The sequence below is a fragment of the Myotis myotis genome, unplaced genomic scaffold, assembly GCF_014108235.1.
Source record: "Myotis myotis isolate mMyoMyo1 unplaced genomic scaffold, mMyoMyo1.p scaffold_m19_p_8, whole genome shotgun sequence".
Lineage (NCBI taxonomy): Eukaryota > Metazoa > Chordata > Mammalia > Chiroptera > Vespertilionidae > Myotis > Myotis myotis.
Window position 1 is genome coordinate 57,585,838 of NW_023416390.1, and position 21,071 is coordinate 57,606,908.

Consider the following 21,071-nt stretch of genomic DNA (forward strand, 5'->3'; position numbering starts at 1 on the left):
CAGGCCCTTGAAACATGAAGCTGTCTGTATAGATTCTTTGAAGTAGTCTCTGAGCTGGGCAGAGTTGGCGACGCTGCCCACGGAGGTTTACAGACTTAGATTTCAGTCATGTTCCCTAGTTCCCCTGAATGACTCGGTGTCCAGTAGCTCAGGGAGCATATACATAGATGTAAGATTCTGGACTGTTGCAAGTTGTTCTTGTGAAATCCTTTGCTGTTATAAATGCAGTTTCTATATCTAGGGACTGGAGACTATAAATATTTCCCATATTTAGGGAATGCCCACTTTCTCTTCCTTATCCAAATAATCTCTGTGAATGAGTGGGATTGATGCTCTTTTCTTGCCTATTAGTTCATTTAAAAGTATCCGAGGTCCTAGTTCAGCAAATAGTACCTGCTCTGGGCCAGGTTCTGTGTCAGCACCTTTTCTTTCAGTTACTCCTTCCAGCCACCCTGGAGGATAGATATTATCCATCAATTTACTGATGAGGACACGGACTCACAGAGGCTGCTGTAGCCCCTGCACCAAGCTGCATGGTGTTATGGGTGACTTGGAAAGACCTCCTTTATTTATTCATTGCTAACAAGTAATGTTTCAGGCAACTAATGTATAAAATGCCAGACATCGTATTCAGTGTTGGGGATGCAAAGATAGAGGAGTCACTATTTTTGCCCTCAGGGGGCTTTATGCCAAATAGGACGATGTGGATTTTATTTTTCATTATAAATTTGAGTTGCTGTGTTTCTTGTCGTTTTAAATCTCCTGTATTGTTTGTACTTGGCTTTAAGAGCATACTTGCTATATGGCCCAGGCCGAGCAGGACCTGTGGGGATGGGCTTTGCCCATGACAGACAAGCAGACATGGACATCACAGAACAATGGTCAGGCAATGGCAACCTGATTTGAGCTACAACAGCGCATGGATCCGAGAATCTCAAATTTTGAAAAATAAAATTCACCCAATAAGTAAAAATGAACCTTTGAAGAACCCAACATACACCACATCTATTTACCTTATTTGCAGGAGAAACATTCACGCCCTCACTTTGAGCCAATTTAGTCTTATCTCACACAGAATTTGAAAATGATTGGTTATCTACTTGCAGCCAACAGTAATTTAAAAAAACAAAAAAAAGAAAGAAATTAATCCTTGGCCATTAGGTGGACAAAAGAAGAAATTAGTTTATAAAACAAACAAACAAACAAAACAACCACAACCATACTAATTTTGCTAAGGGCTAATTTTGTCCACCTGATCTGGGGGATAGTGCAAAAAGTGTTTTTAGCAACACAGAGGAGTTTAAATCATGTGCATCTGATTTGACTCTCCCCTAAAGAGAGCGATTGAGTTTAACAGTCTGTTTTCAGAACCACCATCCATTTTATTGAAAATAACTGCACCCTTTACCCTTTTGCTCCATCTCCTCTCGTCTCTCATTGGCGCTAGTGTGTTGATTATACCAGCCAATCATTAACTATAAAGTTTCTGCAAACCAAAAGAGAGTGGCTTTCAGTCTCACACCCTCACAGTTTAACAGGGACATGGACTTGAGTTGGAAAACATCAAGCTAGAGTTTCGTTATCTTTTGGCAAAACAGTACTTCCTGGAAGCCTGCCTAAGTTGCTTCGTGCTGTCAGTCACTAGATGAAGCTTCTCCAAGGAACACCCACACTAATGATAAAGAAGGCCCCATGAATCAGAAGGGAACCAATGGGCACACTGAATTCAAGTGTGAAATTGCTAGCCATCTTGGCAGGGGGGTTGTGGATCTTTGCTTAAGAACTTCCATTTCCAGTTGGCACATGGGTTACTTTGTTAACCTGTAAAGAATCTGTTTTTGAAGAAGCATGTGACTATTTTTGAGAGCAGAGTTATAAAATTGCATGCAATGATGGCTTGAGGGGGGAAAAGAAGAAGTAAAAAAAAGGGCACTAGGAGGACTTACGTTCAATATTTTAAATAACTATAATGTGTTAGTTACCTCAGGAGAAGTTGCTCTTTAAATCTGAAGGTGAGATAGCAACTCTAAATTTCTTTTTCTTTGAATGAGGTACGCAAGAGATTCGTAGTGTTCTTGTCATTTTAAAGAGTCACATATGTAGACACAGAGCAATTCAGGATCTGAACCTGGGGTAGCAGAGTAAGACAGATTAGGAAGAGTTAGAAATACAATGCAGATGTCTTGACTTGAACTTACATGTTCTACATGCTCGTCTCCCGTTTTTATAACTCATTTGGATAAGGTGCCCGCTCTTCAAAGATTGATATTTTATAGCCAGATGACTGAAAAACATCGATCTCTGGGTCATGATGGTGAGAGAAGCGTGCTGTGAAGGAAATCCCTGGATGAGAGCAAGACAAGGAATAATCTGGTATCACTCTCAGTAAGTCCTTTTGCCTAATTTTGCAAAACCTTACATTTGATGTTTTTTTAATGCCTGTACTTGAAATCTAATGTTTAGGTTTAATGTAATTATGTGCTTAAAGCAATGAAAAGAATTTGAGATTTATTTTCCCAGTGATCAAGTATCTAAGGCACCTAAAAAAGATAAACATAAATGACACATTAAAAAATTCCTCAACTGAATTTCTCCTCTGACTACTATATAATCACATTTTGTATTTTCTAGGTTTTATACAGTTTTTAGATTATCCAAATATTTTTATCTTACCTTCTTATCTCATAACGTCCAGTTCATAAGCTCATCCTCACTAACTAACACTACTAACGTCACTTCAACATTTTCATCATTATTATTGAAAATGTGTTAAGCTCTTGACACATATGAACTCCCTGATAACTCCCAATTATCTGATGAGGTAGATCTTATTATTATCCTGAGCTGGAAACCAGGGCACAAAAAGTTCACAATTTGCCTGTATTTTCTCAACTTGTTTATATCACTGAAGAGGACATTCTTTTACACATTTTTCTCCATTGCCTTGACCTGGTGAGTGAGACCTTAGGGAATTTTTAATTTTAGCCCTTTATTTTGCAAAATGAGGGCACTAAGGATCACATAGAAGAAATGACACTCCTTTGACACTCAGCCAATACTTGACAGAGCTTTGATTAGAACTCACATTTCCTGATTTCCAGTACATTGATCTTTCTAATAGTACTCATGGCCCTTATTTTCTAGGTAATGCAATCTTCTCCAGAATGTCCACTTCACAGGAGAAAAATAAATGCAGAAACCAAAGCTTTTTTACTCTTCCATAAAATGTTTGGTAGGAATGGAGACAGCCTAGAGGTAGGATTCTTAGGATATTTTTATATTCATTGCTACCTGCCAGGCCCTGTTAAACTGGATATTTCATGGGTAGCATAGAATAGCAACCATTTTTAACCTTTATAGAAGCCACTTCATTACCAGTGTCTTTAATTATGAAAGGACATAGTCTAGTATTATTACACTCACTCTCTTTAATATTATTTATAAATGAGTCTCATTGAGTTATATTGCAAAAACATATAGTATACATTCCTTGTATCTAAAAAAATAAAGTTAAATATCACATACTTAGAACAAGTTGAGCAATACTTGAGCAACTTTGAATATTACTTGATTCACCTCTTCAGTCCTTAGAGAATTTTATTCCTACTCAGGACTAGTTCTTCAGGCCAATGTAAGATAAGTTACTTCTTTTGAGGGAAAAGGAGGTGGGGAGTAGGTGGAGGTGGGCAAAGGGTGATGGACACATGATGCAGTGTGCAGATGATGTTTTATTGAGTTGTAGACTTGAAACCTGTATGGTTTTGTGTACCAATGTCACCCCAATAAAGTCAACTAAAAATGCATGGCTTAAAATGGAAAATTCATTGTTGATTAATAAGTGTTAAAAACAATTAAACATTCAAGTACACTAAGGAATGTGTAGAAAACATGCTTTCTGTCCATTAATGGCTGGTATTCTAAAAAATATGGCTGTATAGGTCTTCTAGTATTTTAGGGTGCTCAGTGGTATTTAATTGTAAAAACTAAATATGATCCTTCTTATAAACTCTGTTAATTGCAGAAGAGAATTTCTGTATGAAATTAAATTAATTTTAATCCTTTGTGGTGAGGAATTTAGATTATGAAGTACCCAAAGGACTTCATTATGAGGCAGCTTCATTTATAAACAGGGCATCAATCCACCTATTTTGCTTTTGAGCAAGATGCAAACTTAGGTAAAATATCCCTTGGGGTGAGGCAGATGCCTTGAAAAGTTGCATTAATGACTATTTAGAGTAACTGTTTATGATTCATGAGCTAAGCGAGGTTATTTTCCTGTGGCTCATCAGACCATCTGTAAGTTGTCCTGCCACCGGGCTTCAAAAGAATAAATACATAGTAAAAAATTCTGAGTTAGAATTGAGGCTGTTTTCTTAATTTAATTTGAAAAGTGCTTTAGTGTTTTTATTTTTAACCCAGTCAAATAGCTTTTATTTAAAGCTCTTTATATAAAACACTTCATTAAAGTCTAAGAGTGGACTGTAGGTTAATTTCAGCATATCAACATTAACATAGGGTAATTCAGTAAAGATTTCTCATTTATTTTGCATACATTTCCTAATGTTTGAGTATATTGAGTATACCAAAAAGACAATATACATGTCTGGGAAACTCAGAGAAAACTAAGAAAGTAATAATATTATATAACCACTTCTCCATTCTCTAAATCAGTGGTTCTCAACCTGTGGGTCGCGACCCCTTTGGGGTCGAACGGCCCTTTCACAGGGGTCTCCTAAGGCCATCGGAAAACACATATATAATTACATATTGTTTTTGTGATTAATCACTATGCTTTAATTATGTTCAATTTGTAACAATGAAATTGGGGGTCACCACAACATGAGGAACTGTATTAAAGGGTCACGGCATTAGGAAGGTTGAGAACCACTACTCTAAATACAAATAAGGTGTCAATGATTTTAATTATGAAGAGTATATTCATATATTTAATGATTAGTGATAAGTATAACACCTAACAACAGAGTGAATAAAAAACAAGGAGGATTATCCACTGCTTCCTCCTATTTTTTGGATATTCATAAACTTCCAGGCCCTTTCACAAGCATACCTAGATATATGCATATACATACATGTATGTAATTGTTTTAAAAAAAACATTGACACCAGATTATAGTTATTCTATGATAACTCATGTTTTTAAATCTTAAAAGTTAACAGCCCTGTATAAAGAATACACTAATTTTTAACAGCAGCACATTACGCCATGTATCCCCTTTAAAAAAATCATTCCCTTGTTGATAGGCATTGAAATTATCTTTATTTTTTTAAATAAACATACTTCCTATTGAAGACATACTTGTAAATTTTCCAATAACATTAATTATTGCTATTTTAATAGGTTACATTTATACTTGACTCAAAATTTAAAAGATACATGAATATATGACAAAAATAAATATCTCTCTCACCCTTATTTCAGGATCATTCAGTTTTCTTCCTTTAATTGTAAATCCTTCCAGAGATTTTCTGTGTGTATGTGTGTGTATAAAGTTTTCCATTTTGACAGTTGCCAGATGGGAGGGGCAAGGGGAGGGTTGGGTGAAAAAGGTGAAGGGATTAAGAAGTACAGATTGGTAGTTACAAAATAGTCATAGGGTTGTAAAGTACAGCATAGAGAATATAATCAAAAAAGATTATAATAACTATGTATAGTGTCAGATGGCTACTAGATTTATTGAGGTGATCACTTTATAAGTTATATAAATGTCTAATCACTGAGTTGTACACCTGAAACTAATACAATATTGAATGCCAACTGTAATTGAAAAATAAAAATTTATTTAAAAAATTTTCCCCACATATGCTGCCATAATCTATATGCTTCTCTGTACCTTGCTTTTTAACTTAATAATAGATCAGTCTATTCAAACTGCCTATTTCTTTTTATTGACTTTGGAGTATTCTTCTGTATTGGTGTGCTGTAATTTATTTACCCTATTGAGTGGTAAATAATTCCTTATTAACTTGTTTCTCATTTTGATTATTACAATAAAGTGAATATCTTTATATGCATATCATTTTCATAAGTGATCATATATCTGTAGCATCTTAAGTGTGGAATTGTTGGAACAAAGAGTATGTGAAACTTTATTTTGAAAAACTTTTAATCTCAATCTTTTTTTTAGAGAAGTTGTACCAATATACTTTTCAACCAACAATGTATAAAGGAATACACATTTTTTATAATTCATTTTGCATAATGCATTTTCCCTTCAAGTCTAACATTGTTCCTCTTCCTCTCTCGATTTTATCATGGCAAAATGGTAGATGAAACTCTCACCTCATTAGGATTCTGTTTACTATTTTAAAAGATTATCAGTGAGGCATATTCATGTGTTTAAGAACCATTTGTATTATATTTTCTATTAATATTTATTTTTCATTTTTCTCAATTTTACTCTTGGACTTTTCTTACTGAGTTATGTGAACAGTTTACATTAAATGCTATTTATTAGCTTTTTTTTTTTAATTAGTGGAGTTGGTTGAAAATTTCCACCCCTCTCCTCCTCAAAGTTGTCATTTGTCATTTGACTTTGGTCTTTTAGCAATGCTAAAAGTTTTTTTATATATATAGTAAAATTTATCATCTATTTTTAATGGTTTCTGAGTTTTGTTTGACATTTAAAAAGTTTATTTCCTTTTCCAAGTTGTTTAAAAAGATCATTTGATCTTTTTAGTACTTTTATGGATTAATTTTTTTTCACATTTCCATCTTAGATTCATCTTGAAATTATTCTATTTCTTTTTCTGTATCAATTTTTGACTCTCCGTATAGTGATTTAACACTCAATTTACATGACACAAACCTTTACAGATTTGAGAGCCTTACTCACTTCACCCATTTCCCCCAGTTGTTTTTTGGATATTCTGAAAGGCTTATTTCATAACCATCTGAGTATGAGGCAGGATAATCCCTTGCATATACTCATAGTTTCTGGAATGAGACAGACTTTGATATAATCCTGGCTCTGCTATTTATAAGCTGTGGCACCTTCAAAAGATGTGAGTAGCTGATAGTCATAGTAGCAATAATGCCTACATCTTAAGTTTGGTGGGGGTATTAAGTGAGATGGTACATGAGATCCTGGTACACAGTAACTTCTTGCCAATGTTAGGCATGTTTATCACCATCATTATTATGTAGATGTTAATATCCTAATATATAAAAATCCAGGGGCCATCACGACTGAAACAATCAGACAGATGACAGAACAGCAGGCTGCGTGGGGAGACCAGGCCGGCAGGGGGGGCAGTAAGGGGTTATCAGGCTGGCAGGCAGGTGAGCAGTTAGGAGCCAGAGGTCCTGTATTGTGAGAGGGATGTCTAACTGCTGGTTTAGGCCCGATCCTGGTCGGGCTTAAACCAGCAGTCGAACATCCCCCAAGGGGTCACAGATTGGAGAGGGTGCAGGCTGGGCTGAGGGGACACCCACCCCCCCCGCACGAACTTAGTGCACCAGGCTTCTAGTTGAATAATAATGTTGTGATTATTATTATTATCAAAGTCCATTGGGAAGGTAGAGTCCCATTGAGATGGCTTCTCCTGCTGATCTCAAGAAGAGCCTAAGTGATGTCAAAGGTACACCTAGTGGAAATGTCCCTGTCTAAGGGGCTGTCTCTGGCCAGCCCACACTCCCAAAGCCACAAGATTTCAAAGCTGGATTATGTTGAAAGGTCGGGAAAGAGCCTGTCCCCTGATTGTGCACTGTGCATTGCCACCTGCGCCCTAAAGAGCCTTGCTTATGTTCACCATGCTTTTCAAGAAGGCTGCAGACCCACACTTATCTCATTAGGAGATTGAAATACAGGCCATTAGGCCTTGTGAGTAACAGGTATAAAAAATAAAAGTGAGCATATTTATTACCCCAGGGATTCAGAAAATTTAGAAGTCATAAAGGAAAGCATCAATTGATTTTAGTGTTTAAAAGTTCCAGAATTTCTGTACAATAGATGTTAAAGGCAAAATTAAAAGACAATTGTCAACCTGACAAAAAAAAATGTATAAAAGACTTCATAAAAATTAAAAAGGAAGAAAACCTAATTGAAATTCAAAAGTTACAAATAGTTAATAAACATGTGGAGATGTTCAAATGCATATTAAAACAGATATATTTTTGCCTTTCAGCTAGACAAACATTTAAAATATTTATAATAGCCAAAAGCAAGGTACATGGCAGGTAGAATGCAATTTGGGAGTACTTGAAAATGATACTCTACCTACACTTTGAACAGGCAAATGCCACGTCTAAATACGTTTTCTACATACATGTGTGCACTGAGATATATGATTAAGGGAATCAATTGTCACATCATAAAGAAAAAGTGAAAATACCCTAAATATCCATTAGTAGAGGAATGTGAATATGGAATCCTAAATAATGGTTAAAATCAAATACACTGTTTATTTTTATTTTTCAATTACAGCTAACATTCAATGGTATTTTATATTAGTTTCAAGTGTGCAGCATAGTGGTTAGGCATTTATATAATTTATGAAGTGATCCTTCCACTTGGCACTGTAATAGTTATTACAATATTATTTATAGTAATAAAAGAATAATATGCTAATTAGATGGGACAGCTGAACGACCTTCTGGACATCCTTCTGGACGAAGTCACACTGGTGGGGGCCGAGGCAGAGGTGATTAGGGGTGATCAGGAAGGCAGGCAGGCAAGTGGTTAGGGGCAATCAGGCAGGCAGGCAGGCAGGCAGACAGGAAGGCCAGCAGTTAGGAGCCAGCGGTCCCGGATTGTGAGAGGGATGTTCGACGGCCAGGTTAGGCCTGATCCCGTGAGGGATCCCAGATTGGGAGAGGGTGCAGGCCGGGCTGAGGGACACCCACCCTCACCATGCATGAATTTTGTGCACCAGGCCTCTAGTTAATTATATTGCCTATGCTGTACTTCATATCCCTGTGACTATTTTGTGCCTATCAATTTGTACTTCCTAATACCTTCACCTTTTTCACCCAGCCTCCCAGCTCCTAAACATCACATAAATTCTGACAAGGAAAGATTTCCCAAACATATTATATGGAAAAGCAAGTTGTAGAACAAGTTATATAGTGATAAGAAGTCCTCCAGACAAAAGTATGTAGTGTACATACACCTATGTAGAAAAAACGTCCGGAAGTTTGCACACCTAAATGTTAATTTAGAGTGCTTCTGATAAGAAGAATGGGATCCTTTGATAAGGTGGGCACAGTGGGCGATAGGTAGGAGAGAGAGCGTGGGAGATTTTCACTTCTCATTCTCCCCACAGGCATGCCTCGGAGATACTGCAGGTTTCTTTCCAGACAACCGCAATAAAGCGAGCATTGCAGCAAAGCCAGTCGCAATCTTTTTGCAATGTGTAAAAAATGCAATGTCTGTGAGGCACCATAAAGTGAAGAGCAATAGAACGAGGTGTGTCTCTACCCCTTTGTTGTTTAAAAGATTTATGATTAGAATGTATTTGAATAATTATGTAACTAAAAATTTGTATAAACTCTGTCACATTTAATGGTGAAACTTAATGAAGTGATTACTTCAAAAACCTCACTTAAGAAAATTTATATTTTCAGAATACAGTTGGAAGACCACTTATGAGATCACAAATAATCAGGGCGTGTAACAGGATTGTTCACAAACTACAAAAGTTGAAGACTGGCTTCACCACAGCACGTGTTTTAAGAAAATGCCGTGGTCCTCATTAGAATTGGAGCTGAGTTATAATGAGGTGATTTTGCTGACAAACTGCGCCCAGCCTCATCCTGCTAAATTCTGCACTGCAGCAAGTACTGTCAGCCTCTGGGATGGACTTTCCCTGCTGCAATCCTGCTGAACTTTGACTCTTTAGCATATAAGAAAAACAATGGCAGAATACAACGTCCCTGGTATCATTAGGATTGGGAAACCGTCTTGCAGTTGTTTGGCAAAGCCATTGCACAAGGACATCGTTAATCTTCCTTGAAATTTCATGAAAAAGAGATTTGTACTCTAATCTTCCTGAATTATCTGCCTCTAAGATTGGCCTTCTGTTCATTGTTTTCCTGTTTTTGACAATGGCAAGGGTCCAATCTACAGCGAGTCCAACAAGAGCTTCTGGCCAGTTGTCCATCAGCTACAACTGGAAGCACAGATGGAATCCAACGTGGACCCACATTCCAACCCATGATGGTGAATGCCTAGAGCACTGGTTTGAGGAGACTATGAGACTGTGATGAGATTTGTCGGGAGAAGATCGGTCATCTTTTAGTGATGAGTGATGCCTACCTTGGGCATAGGCCAGGGGAAATGGGATGCATGTGTTGTTTCTTTGCTGACCATGACCCATTGGTTAGGATCTATGTTGTAGAAAGTAATAGGTATTTAAATCTCTCCATGATGTGAGACCTCCCCTTCTCTAGTCTCGTTTTCCATTATGTTCTACTTCATATGTGAGGCTTCAGCGACGTCACAGTATTTGTTGCTTCCCACACAGGCCATTCTGTTCCTTGTTCTGTGGAACTTTCACCCCCACCCCCTCCCTTGCTGGCTGCCTCCTACTTTCGGTTTAAGGCTCAGCTTGACATCTTCTAGAGAGGGTGATTTGTCTGACCTTTTCTTTCTCCCCTTGTTATTTCAGAATGGATTCAGTGCCTTGTGCTTCCTCCTCAAAGTGTCCTAAGAATATTTCCTTCATAACATGTGTTTCCTGTTATTAAAATGATCAGTTTGCACTTGCCATTTCCTCTCTAAACCGGAAGCTTTCCCATTTTGAATATTTTATTCATGTACGTATAAATATACAATATGTTATCGGATTATATAACTAAACTGCATCTGGTACATCCATGGTGCTGAATTAATATTTATTTAGTTGAACTTTGCCATTTTAATTATGTATAACCTTGTAGTATATATAAATATTTGTATTGAAGACAGCTTTCTGGCTGAATTATATCTTCCTTAAGGGCAAGGTACCTGGAAACATAGATATTAAAAATAAGTTAAAGCTGCCCTGGCCACATGGCTCAGTTGGTTGGAGTGTTGTTCCATACACCAGAAAGGTTGTGGGTTTGATTCCCCATTGGGGCATATATTCTAGGTTGTAGGTTCGACCTCCCGTCAGTGTGCATATGGGAGGCAACCTATATTGATGTTTCTGTCTCTCTCCCTTTCTCTCTAAAATTAATAAACGTATCCTCGCGTGAGGCTTAAAAAAATAAGTTAAAGCATAAAAGTGCTTTAGACATTATCTTGTTAATATACAAAGTGTCCCCAAAACTATATAACAGCTGATAGTTCAATTTTGGAAATGAAATGTATGCATGTTTCAGGACACCCTATATTTCTCCTGCAATTATATACAAGAGGAAAATGAGGTTAGGAGAGGAGGGAAGATTATGTGGTTAAGCTTGATTTCTGGAATCAGACTGTCTGGGTTCAAAGCCTGGCTCCACACTTCCTAGCTGTGTGAACTTAGATGTAAATTATGAGCTTCAGTTTTCTGATGCGAGAATGAGGTCAATAATGTTAGGTCCCTAATAGGAACTATACGTATGTTTGTTCAGTGAGAAAACCCCTTTTTAATGCTTGGTAACATTCCCATCATGTTGCAAGGACTAAATAAATGTTAGCTGCTGTAATAGTTTAAGCAGTTTTCCCCTGAACACAGGAGTTAGTGCAAGAGTCAGGAGAATCTGTTTTCTGACTTCCATTGCAGACACTTGAAGAGTTTAATTGTTCAATTTCTATGGCAGGCTAGGTGTTCCTAGTTCTCGAATTGGCTCAGTCCCCAACTGCCTAATACATAGCATGTTTTCTCAGATGAGGACTTTTTGCTAGAGCCTTTAAAAGTAAGTGTTAGGTGAAGAGATTAGCCCAAAGAACATATATGCATAACCCATAGACACAGACAACAGTGAGGTGATTGCCAGAGGGAAGAGGAAGGGGGGGCTGGGTGGAGGTGGGCAAAGGGGAGGGGGGAACATCTGAAAAAATAAAATTAAAGTAAAAAAAATATGTGTTAGATAAAGGGAATGTGTTCTACAGCAAAAACAAAACAAAATGAGAATAATAACAAAATATTTTGGACTAAGTGAATAGACAAATTCTATTCCTCACACGTGATAGATTATGTAAAGCATTTATATTAGTCATTGAATACATTTAGAGTCAAGTTTGCTTACAGTCGTTTTAAAAAAAACCATCCAGGGTGAGTCATGGGGAAACATGCCTGGCTGTGTCTTCTCAATGACTGTGTGTGTATAAAATGACAAGCTTTTGCAAGTCATTGCTAAAATCACTATTTGAACAATACAACCACTGTGAATAGTGCGAATAAATTATTCTTCTAAACATTGTTTGTAGCATTTCATTTTCTTGAGGTTCTTGTTTTTAAATCAATTGTTCAGGATTCTCATTAATCTGGAGAAATAAAAAAATATATATTTTTTTACCATTGCTGTGGTGCAACCAATTGTGCATCCCTTCAGCTCTATGTAGAATGTTCTGTTTGCTGTAACAGAACACCTATTACCTTGCCTTGCCTACAATATCAGCTATCAAGACTAACAAATATTATTTCATATTAACCATACTCACTAAAAACTAATAATATGTATATGATCAAATTAATCAGTTTTTTAAAGATACCAGTTTTTAATAGCTATTTTAAAAAGTTAACCAGTTTTACTAGGTATCATCAAATGTCTTTGAATAATTCCAGCTTTGAAGAAGACACAATAATTCTGCTTTTACTGAAAACAATAATGCAAAATTATAGATTTAGATTAGTGTATGGTAGGAAACTAAGTTCTTTTAAGAAGGGGTACAAAAAAGAAACACAAAAGAAGGGGTAGATGTTATTTATAGAGTTTAAACTAGCATGGGACCTCGGTTCTTTATGACATTGTGATCAAACCCCAAACTGAGATTGCTCACCTGCAATTTCCTTGTTAATGAGTAAGAACTATGCCATAGGCCACCGGCTGACCCATCATTGGCAAAGTGGAGTGACTTAAACCAACGAGAATTCATGCTGTGGGGTCAGAGTCATTGCAACCCAACAAATCAGAAGGCAGGAGATAATGAGTGATGGAGAAGAAACCAACAGTCTGTGCTATATCATATCTAAAAAATCTATTCAAAGAAAGACTTAGTACTTAGAAGATGTGTTATCTCAGACTAAGGATGGCATTCCCAATGATCAGGCATTCATGTTCATAGACAGTTAAGAGGATAGAAGGTGCACAAAAACAGTAACTATTGTGGATTTAGTTGTAGTAGTAAGCTGTATCCTATTTACTTAATTTTATTTTTTGTTGTTGGAGGGGGTGGGGAACTACATGGTGCAGTGATTCCAGAACCCTCTCTGAAGGTGGGTGTTAGGTATTAAAGCCATACATCCCAAGAAAATAGTTACTAAATTAATGAAATTGATAAAGGGATTCGTTTACAAATTCTATGCCATCATAACTTCAGCTCTTTTTAATGGCTGTAAAAATGTGTTCTTTCAAAAAATTTTATCTTAATTGCTGAAAGTATTACCGATGTCCCCCCTTTTCCCCATTGATTCTCCTCTTCCCCTATCCCCCCAGGTCTTCACCAACTATTGTCTGTGTCCATAGGTATGCATAGATGCGTATAAATTCCCAGGTTAATCTCTTCACCCCCCTCCCAATTCCCTCTGAGATTCCTTATTACTGCTTTAGTGTCTATTCACAAATGATATGTATTTCGGAAAACTTTTATGATTTCAGGCTAGTAACTGGTGCTCATTAATAAAGAGGTTTGAATTAATCAGTAAGACTAATGTTACAACAAGAAGTTCAGTAATACTAGTTGTTCCCAAACCTGGCTATAAATCCGAATCATATGGGCTTTGAAATTCCAAGGGGTTATGGGATAGTTGAAGAGCATTTGTGTGAAAAATGGAATGAATGGTTCCAAGTATTTATAATTTGAACAGTTAGAGACATTTTGTGACCTATGGAGTTTAGAGTAACAATATATAATGTAAACACCTCTGCTCTGAGCACGCTGGTGTTCTTAAATGGGGGGTAAAATATAGTCAGGTGTGCGTAAAAAAATTGTTAAAAATTGAACACACTGACTTGTGTTTGCCTTTATCCGGTGGTTTTTAACTTTCTTGATTCAAGGGCCTCATTGAGAATCTAAACAAGGTTATGGAACATTTCCCAGAGAGATTCACATTTGCATATTCACACAATGTTTTGAATATCAATAGCTTGTTCTCTAATGTTCTTGGTCCTATTAGAAAAACTGAAGCAGCATAACTAATAACAATAGATACTGTTAATGGAGTCCTTGCCAGTTTTCCAAGTTCCACTTGAAACTACTGAATTAGAAGCTTCGGGGGCTCACAAACACACAAATTTGATAAAGTTCCATTGTTGTTTCTGATGAAATTAATTGAATCCCTCTTGATTAGTCAGAGAAACAAGGGCTTTAGAGTCAGACAAACGAGTTAAAAATCAAAACTTTACACTCAGGAGCAGGGGCAAGTCAGTTAAAATCTCTGAGCCTTAGTTTACCTCACCTTTAAAATGGGAAGGGTAGCTGTTCTTATAAGAGTATGGGAAAGATAAAATGAGATAATGTACAGCAGCATCAGAGCGCATCCCGAGCAGATGGTAAGCACTATCACATCTGTGCTTTACGGTAGGCACTCATAGGAGGCTTGGTTTGTCTGCAGTGAGAATATTGTCCAAATAGTCAGTAACTATTTGAACCAAGAAATTCGTGGTTATAACATTTACATGAAATGTTAAAAACAGAAATTATGATACTAAAACAAAGATAAAATAGCAATGACATCAGCTAGAGATGGCTCTTATTTGAAGCACAAAATGTACAAATACATTAGCAAGCCACACCTTCAGAAAACAAAGCTCACTGACCCCGATACCCACAGGTCTCATCTTTAGCCCCAATTTTACAAGGCTTTTGGAAGGTTTCCAATTCCTAAAGCTTTTAAATTTCCATGCCAATCAATAAATTCTTGTTGGTGTGGAAAGAGACAATTTCGAGTCCAAAATAGTCCTGAATTGGGAAAAGGATAAAACAATGTCTTATGTGTAGCAACAAACAAAAAGGATTCTTTGAACATGATGCAATAGGCATCATGGAGAAGAGTTAAGATTGGGATATTTACTCTGATTGTTTTATTTGGTGAACAACAACAAAAATTCTTATTGCAAATGCTAGCTTTGAAAAGGACAAAAATGGGGAGTCTGGGTTAGGAAAAAACCCTACACAAAAACAAAACAAAAACAATAGTAGAGGCATTAAGTGACATACTTAATGGAAAAGGAGAGAGTGGCCCAAAACTGGGGAAGCAGTGATGCTTGCTGGCATTTTGGGAGGGATTTTAAGCTAATTTACCTGGAAGTTTTCTATTAGTTCTTATGTTAATGAATCTTTGACTCATCCGAGGATCCGGAGGTGGGGGTGGGGGGATAAGGCTACAGAGGTGGTGGTGGGGGGGGTGGGGGGGGGTATGGGCGTGTGGTAGATCTGGAGCATTAAGATCAATGATGGAGTGTTCAGAATAGTTTCAGATCAATAAAAGAGCTTACTGACATTTAGTGACCCATTATTATTCTTAGAAAAACCACATATAACATATATATGTGTTCTTAGCTCCTGAGTATTCTCTCAAAATGGAGTGTGGGGAACTGTCTGGGAATCAGTACCTTCACAAAGGACAGAGCCAACTTACATTTGCCTTTTTGTAGTGGTCTTTACATTTTTCATTCATGGACTTCATTAAAAATCTGAAAAAGATTGTATATACCCTTCCTAGAGAAATAGTTTGCATTCACATATAAGCATAGTATTTTATGGATTGATCATGACTTTTCTAATGTTCTTGCTCATCTAGGGAAATGGAAACAACATACCTGGTAATAATAGTTTCAATTATTTATTTTTTAAATTAAGCTAATATTGGCTAGTAGCTATTATTAATCCTTTATTATGTTGAAGACATTGTGTTAAGCCCTTTATATCATTGAATCTTCAGTTTGAACCTATGAAATAAATAATAATTGACCCCATTTTATAGATGAGAAATCTGAGGGCTTTAGCGGGGTTAAGTAGCTTGCTTAAAGCTCTACAGCTAGCAAGTGGTACAGCCTGCAATCAGACTTAGGTCTGTTTGATGCCAGAGCATATATTCTTAAGCAATCCTTTGTACCACCTCTAATTTATGTATATAATTTTTAATAAGCATTTAAGATCCCATAGCTCAACATAGGCTCTAAAGGACTAGTGAACAACATTCTGAACTGATATGCTACATTGTGTGTGTGAGAGTGTGTGTGTGCACACAATATTTGTTTATCCTGGAGGTCCAGACCTTTACTCTGATTCCCTCAGGCTATCTCATTTAAAACTAAAGTGTTGGTCATTTAACTCTGCCAGATTTTAGTTAAGGATTAAGTCAGGCCATCACAGAGCCACATATTTGGGCCACACTGACCATCTTTCCTCCACTTCTGTCACCCCACAAAATTGCTGCTATTGAGTAGTTTTTGGAATTATGTCCTAGTCTTAAATTGAAGAATGCTAGCAAAAATAGCTGAATAAAATCTACCACTGCATTTACTTTAGGAATATTTTAAGTGTATTTTAAAATTTATCTTTCGGTGTCTTCTAAACAAAACCCCAAGCAATAAATTGCTTTTAGACGAAAAAATTATCTTCCTTATGAGTAATAAAGAACATAATAGTGTATCCCTTTATTTAAAAATGTCAGATTCAAATCTACACCAACTTTAGTATCTGTGTAGGGGGTTTTGGGCTACATATTTGCATTTTACCTTTTCCTAAGTTATGGCCATTTACTCTAACTTGTATTTTCCCTTGTTTGGAATATATCTGTATATATTTCCATGCATTTTTGTAAGGTATCTCTGATGTTTTATGGAACATGGAAGAATATAAACAAAAACGTAACTTTCTCTTCTTCCTTCTTTTAATCACTCTATGCTTAAAAAGAGGCGGAGCCTTGAAATCTTGCATAATTTGTTCTTTAATACCTTCACCTTCAAAGATACAAGGAAATGGTTTCCAGTTAGGGGAATATAGCAGGCTAAAATTCATACATAGAGTCAACTATTTCTCAGGAAAGAACTTTGGATTTTCTTAAGCACTTGCAATAAGTGATTGGTAAGAGCCTCCGTGCCTTTGAGCATGGTTCTTAAAAACATTTAAGTCAGTTGAACCAATTGTGAGTTTTGCTGGCAGACTATATAAACATCCGGAAAGATCTGAAGACAGCTTCAGTGGATGTCTGCTTGAAAGCATGTATCCATAACATCTTACCCATAGTCTTGGTTTTAATTACCTCCTGCACACCAAGAAAACTTATTTTTTTTTCTTCTAGTCAAGATCAATCTTATAAACCCTGGAACTATATATCTAACTACAGGCTCCTCAGCTCTACTTGGTGTTTCAGTCATTTCAAATTCAATATCCGAGATGGAATTCCTATACATACAACCTGACTCTTCTCAGTGTTCCCTCTGAGTGAATGGCATCTTTGGCCACCCAGTGCAGACCTCAGAAGCCTGAGTAACACCATGAATAATTTATTTCCTTTCCTGTATCCTTCTCTCTCAAAACAGTTCTCTCCCTTCCATCTTCCCCACCAAAATTGGTTTCTGCCAAAAATATTTTCATCACCCAGGTGACTGAATAATTCTCCGAGCTACTGACCTAGATTTTACTCTTGCCTAGGCACAGCCCACTCTCCACATTAGATGCGCCAGTGATATTTTAGCACTTCAGTATGATTATGCCATTCCCTTTATTGAAATTTTTCAGTGACTTCCCATTACTTTAAAAATTAGGACCCAAATCCTTAATGTGGCCTAAAAGACACTGTCCTGATCTGAAGACTTTGGACTCATCTGTAGCAGAGGATAGGTTTACAATGTACAAGTACTTTAAATCATCAAATGACATTAATTCTTGTGTAATCCTCACAGTGAGAATTCATTAGAAAGGAAATGGAGGAGCTCCAGTTGTGCAATCGGTTAGCGCGCGGTACTTATAAGAAAGGAAATGGAGAAACAAGGACTAACTTGATCATAGTTACACAGTTATCAAATGGCCGATATGACAATAATTCAAAGGTCTCAACAAAATAATTCCACTTTTTTGAAACAACAGGAACAAATTTAACTTTTCGTGTATTATAGGAATGTGGAATAATACATTCTGTGTTGTAGGCATTTAGTAAATATATTCGGAATAATTATGTTGATTTATTTATATTTTTATTAACAAAAAAAGATGCTGAGATCTAGGTCTGTTTGACTCAAGTGTCAAGGAACCATTTTCTTCACATAATGGTCACTCCATTGAAAGAATGAGTGAAGCAAAGACAGATATTAGTAGTAGTGTTTTAACATACACACTGAGGATATATTAATGACTCAGAAAATATAAAATTTAAGTGAAACTTTGGGGCTTTGTGGAAGTAGTCTTACCAATCAAGATAGAAAATGCAAGTTTTCTATCTGCTTCTATAGCTTGTGCCATCAGCTACTTTGACCTTTGAAGTTTATGAAAGAGTATAAAGAAGTCCTTGTTCTCCATTTCATTTGTCCTAAAAACATAAGAGCTTGCTAGAGTGTCTATACTATAGCATGACATGTTCCAGGACCTTGAAGAGGAGATGACATGACAACTGGTTGTTCACTTCTCTGTTTCTACCTTATTTTCTGGGCTTTGTCTTTTAAGGCATAGTGGCACCAGGGTAATGGGACAGGCCAATCTCTTCAGAGAAATTCATCTTTGGTGCTTTTAATTGAAGACTTGACTGTCAATCATCCATAAAGATAAACCTGGTAGTGCAGTGATTGGATTTCTCACCACTGTGTGTGTGTGTGTGTGTGTGTGTGTGTGTGTGTGTGTGTGCGCGCGCGCGCACATGTATATGCATGTGTTTTGGGCATGTCTTTGTTTTTTGCTTTGGATTCTGATATGACTCCCTTGTGAAGTGGTAAATCCACATCTATATGGGTGGGAAGAGGGGGTCTCATAATAACGTGGTAGAAGAGGAAGATTCTTGAGGGGAAAAATAGAACATTTAGAAGACGGACTTTGAAAAGGTCTAAGAGCAAATGTCTACTGTTCTCCTGGGTCAGCCCCCGCCCATTGTTAAAGAAAATTTCTGCCCAATAGTCCACAGGGTAATATGCCTGGAGCTGGAGGGAAATACCTTTTTAAGAGACCACAAGTTAAATGAGCAAATGATATTTTATGAACTATGCTGCTTGGTTGTATGTTCCTATTTGGTTTTGTTTCCTTTTTCATTATATCTGAGCTTTCAATGGAGTTTGCTTCAATTCTCCAACCCTGTGTCAACACCAGTTCTAGGAATTTAGAGAACAGTTGTGTTTTACATTTGAACGGGAATATTATAGGGTGAACATTCTCTTCTATGTGCTCCTCATGTCCCCACTCCCATGTGGTGGTGTCAGAATTAATTATTGAGAAGGTTATCCATTCACTTCTTTCCCTCATGACAATATTCTCTCCATTGAAACCTCAGAAATTATCAGACTTGATGGATAAAGCCAGGCTCTGGTCGTCTTAGAGGAATAGCTGTAGGATCTATTGAGAAATTGAGTTTCTCTATAGCTTTCAGATTTCTTTCTAATCATATTGCTGTTATCTGAAAGTGATTTAAGAAGAAAAAGTTTTTCTTCAAAAAAGAAAGAAAAAACCTTAAAGGTACAATGTATAATTAGTTGACACAATACTTAAATAGTCAGCTATTGTAGCAGCCTGATAGAATTGTATTCAGTCTGAAATATAATTTATCAACAAATAAAGCCATGATTTCATAACCTTTCTTCTTGGAATGGGAGGAAGGGGTGAGGGACAAGGAACACTTTGTGTAGGAGACAGGGAGCAAAAGGGTGAGAAATAAGAGAAACTAGAAATATCAAAGATGAGCTGGGGTCACTTTGCCTTTTTTTCCTGGAGCAAAGCATATTTACTTTCAGCTAAATGTGGGCCAGCGGGCCCTGTTCTGAGTCTGTTTGCTGTGTGTGGGAAGTGATAAGCTGTAAGCTAACTTGGTCTTGAGTGATGGATCAAGTATTGGGTGACTTTTCCTCCAACATGAGGAAAGTTTCTTAGGAAGAATCTGAACCCAGACAATTCGTAAGTAGAAGTATCTGTGGTTTTTACCACCCTCAACACAGTAGATAAGTAGATAGACAAGGAAATAATTTACCACATCTCCCAAGATGTTGTGGTTTGCTGTATAGTTAATAATTCTAATGTGGAGATCATCTCAAAGAAAATGGGAGGTTTGATAGGGCTGATTATGAACTTTTAAGAGCAGAGACACTTTAGGGGACCCTTATCATACGTACCTCACCTGGCAACAGGATAGTCAAAGCTATTGGGTCACAGACAATCCAGCAGGTAATAATTGAGTTTGGGTTTTATTGAGATCTTCCAGCATATGTCTTCACTCTCCAATTGGTACCTCTGGAGCTTCCGGCAGCAGTGCTTTCATCATTGTTCCCTTCAGTTTCTTGTCTTGTTATGTTCTAGAACAGTGGTTCTCAACCTTCCTAATGCCGTGACACTTTAATACAGTTCCTCATGTTGTGGTGACCCCCAATTTCATTGTTACAAATTGAACATAATTAAAGCATAGTTATTAATCACAAAAACAATATGTAATTATATATATATATGTTTTCTGATGGTCTTAGGCAACCCCTGTGAAAGGGTTGTTCGACTCCCAAAGGGGTCGCGACCCACAGGTTGAGAACCGCTGTCCTAGAAGAACCCCTGACTTCTGAGTTTAGAAACAGGTGGCTTGCTCCTAAGGGTAGAAAGTAAGACTTTTAAAAGATGTTTTTATTGATTTTACAGAGGAAGGGGAAGGGAGAGAGAGATGGAAACATCAATGAAGAGAAAGCGTCATTGATTGGCTGCCTCCTGCACACGCCCCACTGGGGATCCAGCCTGAAACTGGGGCATGTGTCCTGACTGGGAATCCAACCGTGACCTCCTGGTTCATAGGTCAATGCT

General features: G+C 37.0%; 1 long non-coding RNA gene across 1 annotated transcript; it reads left to right on the top strand.

Annotated features, from left to right (window-relative positions):
- Positions 1-1,743: 1,743 nt before the first annotated feature.
- On the top strand, positions 1,744-11,018 carry LOC118661860. The gene is made up of 3 exons (XR_004969503.1): positions 1,744-2,385; positions 9,283-9,425; positions 9,584-11,018. It is a non-coding gene; the product is annotated as an uncharacterized LOC118661860 (long non-coding RNA).
- Positions 11,019-21,071: the final 10,053 nt, after the last annotated feature.